Genomic DNA, 7,135 nt, shown 5'->3' with positions numbered 1-7,135 from the left:
ATGGACGGTGGAGGACTGGCGCTGCGTTCTCTGACGAGTCAACTTTTTCAACCCGTTGGTGCCAGCGTCAGCGAATTTGGAGAGCTGTAAACACCAGGTGTGTATTTTCTGCCATGTGAGCATGTAGACTCTGCGAGATTTGAGGTAGAATTGCTTCAATGCGATAGCCGTCGTCTTTAAAAATGCGAAGCAGAAAGAAGTTTTTGTTATATTCTGGGTCCTATCGATACTTGGTCCTTATGCGTATACTATTTGTGCTACGTGTTTGTTTAGGCATTTTCGCCGTCTCTGCTGATGGTAAAATTATATCATAGGCACTAAATCCTCGGTTCTTTTCCTCTGTTCAGGTTCGAGCCAAAGAAGTTTCATCGCGTTGCAAGCAGCGGCCGCTGCTCCGTCAGTGTATGGGGGGCGGTGTGCAAGGACGGCCTTGGACCATTGGTTCGCCTGCACGGAAAGTTTGATGCCGCAGCTTACCGCGACCTGATCCAGAGTGTCGTGGTTCCCTACGCCCTGAACGGCCCATTTCCCGACGGGCTGTACTATTTTCAACAGGACCGCAGCCCCATACACACAGTCAAGTCAGTTACCTGTCTGCTGGAACAACTGGGAATCATGTTGCTGGAGTGGCCTCCACAAGGCGCTGACATGAACATAGTGGAGAATGTGTGGGGTGCTATGAAGAAGGCTCTTTCGCGGCGGCCACTCCAGGCTGGCTCCCAGGATGCTTTGTGGGCCGCTGTGCAAGAGGAGTGGGAGCGCTTACGGACTTCGGACTTTGCGGCCCGGCTTATGAGAGTATCCCTCGGCGAATGGCAGCGGTGGTCGCCGCTAGAGGCGATTTCACGAAGTACTGACTTTGTCAGACAGCTGCTCCTCACCGGATGCACGCCACCGACCCCTTGACGGGTCCTCCCTAAGTGCCTCTTGTATGTCTGATGCCGAGGTTTTGCGCATCCATATAGTTACCCTGAATAAAATTTCTTTTTTCTATGGCGTACGGAGAAAGCACCAACTTTTTTTTTATTCGACAAGTGTGCCATGATGCATAAGTTGAGAATGGGTGAAATAATTGCAGGTGGTAAAAAGTCAAGGAGTGATGTCCCGTTTCCGTTAGGTAGTCCGCGCGCGTTTCACTTTTCAAGCACAAATACTGCGGAAGGTAGCAACGTTGCATGCTGTAGCAAGCGCCGTGAACCTCCCGTCTTAATTCCCGCGAACCGGCCAACGTTTATTTCTTGGCATCGCAGACGGACGCTGATAACACGGCGATGACGGAAGCAAATTCAAAGCGCTGGCTTCACCCACGCGGGCCAGAGCCGCGCCCGCCAGCGGAAACGCGCTGCCCAAGCTTCCATACCTAGAAAGAATGATTGTGGCGCTCCAGTGGCAAAAAGCGACAACGAACGTCAAAGAAAACGCAAGCAAAAGCATCGCAAACCGGATGAGCGTGCCTGTGTTTCCTGTCGACAGGCTGATGAGTAAGTGGGACCTGTGGCCAGGCTTTCCGCGGTTCGTATTTCATTTGACGCTGATAGTACATAAAGGGAAGCTTGCAAGTTTCATTACAGATGCACCGATATAATTTACGAGCTATCTTCACTAGCAGTCGCTCAACTCAGCACCTACGCTAGGGCAGCTCCATCAAGGTGCTGCGATTACACAACGCAAGTATAGACAAGCGTCAGGCCGTGACGTCACGGAGATGCGGCGGCGCTGGAGTCAGCAGTGACTTTCGTTGTGTAGGCAAAAGCCGGTTCCGTGTGCCTTGGGTATGCCGCGCTTGAGCGCTTTTGAACACATTTTGCAATATTCCAGCGATCTGTGGTGCGGGTGGTTGAACCTTGGTTGAACCGCAATGCTGAAGAAAGGCAGCGGCACAAGTTTCCACAAGTTTATCGCATTCAGATATAGGCCAAAACGATGCGCAGCGGCCGTGGAGCGGGAAAAGTTCGGCGACGGATTGGCTGCGCGGTTAGTATTGCATTTCTGCATCGAAATATGATAGTTTGAGTCTCTTAATCCGCATGGTTGCTCTTCAGCCGCGCGGCGAACAGTGCAAGGATCAACGTCTGCATTGTTCGCGTTCTGTCGGGCTCTCATTATAAGAAGTCTGGACTCGACATTACATGTAGGTGTGACCGTAAAGTGAACGCAGGGGACCGTTTTCAGGTGACAATCACCCGGACTACGTCCCGGGCATTTCTTCGCGCTAAAAAAAAAAACAGCTGCTGCCAGTCGCCTTCAGCATTTATCGGGCCACTGAGCGCGACGTTTGAAGCAGCACTGTAGTCCGGTAGTACGAATATATGAAGCGTAGTTTTTTTCTCTGTTTTCGCTTAGAACGCGCTCGTGCTTATATCGAATTCCGTCTTCGTGCTCCACCGCAAAGAAACTATTTGTTCAATATCAAGCATTAGGTTTGCGGCTAGCATGCAGTTCCAATTCCCATGCACTCTTATTCCTTCCTGCCGGCCGGCCATAAAGCACCCCCCTTCCACAAACAGGGCTTTCTTGTCGCCGCGCCAGTTTATCAACAAATTACCGCTGTGAGCTCAACTGAGTCGCAGCGCAAATAGAAAACAAATCTTGTCATGGTTTATGCAACCTGGTGCATAAAAACGTACTTTCGCTTAATTTATCAAAAGCTTGAATAGATATGAGCAGCTAATCCAGCTTTCACTAATTTTGAGGTCCGAAGTCGCATTATTTTATTCAGGAGCTCTCGCCGCGTGTGAGAGCGTGCGTAGCCGTTTGGCTAAGTGTGGAAAATGTAAGGAAATTGCGCATATTTTTCTATGAGTAAGGTAGATACCGCACCGCTGCGGTGTCTCAGTGGTTACGGCTGTCGGCTCTGGCCCAAAAGACGCGGGTTCGATCCCAGTCGCAGCGGCCGAATTTCGAGGAGGCGAAATTCTAGAGGACCGTGTACTGTGCGATGTCAGTGCACGTTAAAAAACCCCAGGTGGTCGAAATTTCCGGAGCCCTTCATAGCCTGAGTCGCTTTGGGACGTAAAACCTTAATAAACCAAACCAAACTAAGGTAGATACCAACAGCAGAAAGATACTATAGATAAACCTTTACCCCCCAGAGACCTCTGACATGCGTGCGGAAAAAGCAGCTGAAATCGGTAGCGGTCGTGATTACAATCCTGTGCATGAAATGTGTTTAATGGGAACAAGAGCAAGCTCAGCGCAAGGGTGCCGAACACGTACTGGTGATCGAAAACACGCGCTCCGTCGGGACAACCCTCAGCCTGCAGCTCGCTTATCCAGTTACTACTCCACTGAGTGAAATCAATAGATCGACATTCTGATGCCTAAAATTATCATAGATGATATCGCACGCAAAAGGCGACAACAAACGACACGACAGCGCAGAAATCTGCTTAGAAATGCCGGTTTCCAGTCCGTACACTACCTGGTCGACCACCCTCGGATGTCAGGTTAACGAGTAACTGCGCGCAAGATAACCGCAGTACTGTCTGAAGAAGGAAAATGTGACTAGTGACGCACAGCCCACACCCTCAACCTTTAGCTGATGGAGCACAACAACGGCAGAAGCGAACACGTAAACATGCGTTCTACGCGCGGCGCCGGCGCGACCCGCAGTCCCTCGGGTGGAGTGGGGGTGGGGTGGAGCTATGCTGGGGCCCAGAGGATAGTGCGGCGGGTTGGGAAACCCCGGTACTCCCATCTATGTAAAATTTGAAAGGCGCGATCTGGAATTTATCCGTGTCCAAAATTGCGGCAAGCTCCCTTGAGTCGGTTATCATGACTTGGAACGCTGGATCCGCGGCTGCAAGTCCCATAGGAACTTCCTCCACGATTGTAATGTTGGGGCACGGAAGGCGAGCCCTTGAACTGGGTACCTTTGGTGGACGACGGCCGCCGTGTACCAACCCCCCTGGTGTTCACCGGCCGCGTCCGTGTAAAATAGCCCTGACAGAGCACCATACTCCTCCTCGGAAATGGCCTCTGCTCGCGCGAGGTTGCGGCCATCATGGGCATCCTCTGTCGTGTTATTGGAGATGGGGGCGAGCCGGCAGGGCGAAGCGCCAGGCTTCGGGCAGGGATACCCGCTTCTCCTGTTGAGTTGTGTAACTGATGTGGAGACGAGTCAGAAGGCGGCTAACCGCACGCATTTTGCTTAACCGCAAGTATTGATTGTTGAGATCAGCCTCGCCCAGCTCCCCAAAGGTGTTCGTCATCCCCAGGCCAAGGAGACTTTGGCTGTATGTTGCAATGGGGAGGTCAAGAGCTCTAATAGATTTTGCAGAGAATCACTTCGAGACCGTTCTCATCGCATTTGCGCAGGTGGAGGTACGGTGCCGAATACAGGATTCGGCTGGTTACGAATGCACTGGCTAGCCGCAGGGCGCCTTTGCATCGCAACCCCCTACCCCCTCCCCGCTTGTGTGATACCCGGCAGACTGTAACGGCCCACCTGATCCCCCACCTTGCGGAGCTTCTTCAGCGCGCTGTCGATCTCGCGGTTCCATTGCATGTAAAATACCAATACCCGGAATTTCTCGTGTTCAGGCATCGGGCGACTAAGCAGGGAGAGGTTAATATTGGTTGTGCACAATAGATTGGGACGTGTGTGCATCAGTTCCGATTTGCTCGGGGAGCACTCAAAGCAGCAGGGGCGTGCATAATCGTCCACAACAGCCGCCGCTTGCTGTAGGTTGGCCTCGATTTCTCCAAACTATCCGTGTGTTTCCCAGAGGGTGATGTCGTCCGCGTTCAGGGCAAGCGCACACCGGGGACCTCACACAGCAGGGTAGAGAGCTTCATCACAGCCAGATTGAATCAAAGAGGCGAGAGGACCGCTCCCTGTGGAGTCCCTCGCGTACCAAGTGTGCACGGGCCATGTTCACTGTCTTCGCGTCGGATATATGATTGCTGATCTGTTAGGAATTGGTTAATGTATTGGATTGTGTTGTTCCCACTGTCCTCTTGGGACAGATGGGAGAATATGATATCATGCGTCACATTGTCGAAAGCATTCTGCAATTCCAATGCGAGGACCGCCTTGTCGTCGCTAGGGTGCTCGACAGGGTCAAGATTCTCTCTATGAAGTTGCAGCAGCACATCTTGTGCGGACCGGTATGGGCGGAACTCGTACATGGTATCTGCAAAACCGCTGTGTGTTTCTAAGTCGTTGGACAGTCTGTCACGCACCATGGTCTCCATCAACTCCCCCCCTTAAGATGTGAGAGAGATGGGCCGGAAGTTGTCGGTGTTGAGAGCTTTGCCAGGGTTGGGTATGAATGTGAGGAGAGCCATCCAGATGGTAATGGAATATTCGAGCACCCGCTCGTAGGACGGTTCGCGGAAGTTAGCGAAAAGGTTCACCGTCACCTTCTCCCGGCCCGGGGCTGTCCCTCGTTTCATTTCGCCAGGACTGCATTGAGGTCGTGAAGGTAGAACGTTCGATTCAGATTTGCGTTCTCAGAACCTGCATACGAGTACGCCGGACCACGCGAATCCTGGGCTGTATACAGATATTTATCTCGGAGCGCGTCAGCCAGTTTCGCTGTGTCTCCATTGATGGTGTGAATTGCTCGTTGAAGATGTTTTTGTGTTTCAGTGCGGCTTTGCGTCGGATCAATGAGGGCGTGGAAAACGCGCCACGTGGTTGAACCCGACGTCGAACCGGATGCGGTTCGAAATTTGTCGAGCAGCGGTGTTGCATCGGTCTACCCAGTTCCAGTCAATGCTCCTGCTACGATCCCAAAAGTTTCACTCACCGTGGTTTCAGTGCATGAATGTAGTCGGTACGGTGTCAGAAGCAGTAAAGGGCGAAAATGCTCATTTGAAGGAAAGGCCCACCAACTGGATCACTCTCGATGGACATTTAAACCACGCCTTCGGGGAAGGTATGCATAGTGGGACACAACTTCAAAAAATAGCAGTTGCTAACACTGAGCCGCGGTCCGCGGCGTCCTGTATTACTCCGCTGGCTAATCGTAAAGGCAAATGAGATCTGCTTTTTAATCTTTGACTATATTAAACAAGCGAGAAATCAAAACCCTAGAGCTTATATTTTTTTGTTGTGCTGAGCTTCTTGTTTAGGTGACGGGAGCATCACAGAATTAAAAAGGCAGCGGCGCGCACAACACGAATGAAAGAAAAAGACTGGCTAAAAGTAGCCCGAGCGCTTACGATTCTTCGACGGATTCTTCTGCGTTGCTCGAGGAAGTCTGCTGCTGGTCCATGCCGCTGCGAGTCGCGCTCAAGGGTTCCCTGGTGCCAAGAGCGCTGCGAATTGTAACGTTGCAGGACGAGGAGTAAGGGGGCAAAAATGAAAAGTTGCAATGCACGCTCTGTCGCACAAAGCTCCAAGGGCTGATTTAAGGAGGAGAGCTGCAGTCGCCCCTTCCCACCCACAAGCGAGAAATTTAGTTCGGGAAAACGCCGTTGGCCAACTGTTGGACTAAAGGGGGAGGGGGGCGCATCTTTCCGCGAGGACTTTTCTGCATGACATTTATGAAAAAATCCTATTTTTCTTTGGCGAAGTCCACTAATTACACTGCTTATTAATACGCTGTTTTCAGGGATTGTCGCCCGCTGTCTGTGCCCAAGGGGCAAGTTACTGAGCCTTCCCTCATCCCGTTATGCCTTGCAAATTCTGTTAATTGTCGACAGTGGTCGACCCAGTTCCTTTGCAATGGCACGTTGTTGCACACCGTGGAGGTAAAGGGAAACGATTCGCTGTCTATCTTCCATCCGAACTCTTGGCACTGTCGCTTTCAAATGACGCGTTGAAGATCGGTTCCCAGTTTATTAGTCTTCCCGGCGGCAATAAAAATATGTTCACTAACAGAACACGATTAGTTGCTGGGCGGGCGAGCTAGTTTCCTTCAGTCATCATGGGATTCATAGCGCTTGCAGACGGAAGCAAGAAATCGAGAACGGCGCACACAGCATAATGCATGTCATTCGCGACTTTGTGCACTCGTCTGCAATCACTGTAGACATGATAATCACTCACTACCAGAAAGAAGCGATTCAGAACCCCGACCTTAACCCGGTCAGTTTTTTTATTGTTTGCTTTGCAGCAAGGCGCTGATAATACGACGATGACGGAAGCAAAATTATAGCGCGGCTGGCAAGCGAGCCAAGAACGCTC

The sequence above is a fragment of the Amblyomma mixtum genome, chromosome 3, assembly GCF_055824585.1.
Source record: "Amblyomma mixtum isolate Tamu chromosome 3, ASM5582458v1, whole genome shotgun sequence".
NCBI lineage: Eukaryota > Metazoa > Arthropoda > Arachnida > Ixodida > Ixodidae > Amblyomma > Amblyomma mixtum.
This window is presented reverse-complemented; position numbering follows the sequence as displayed.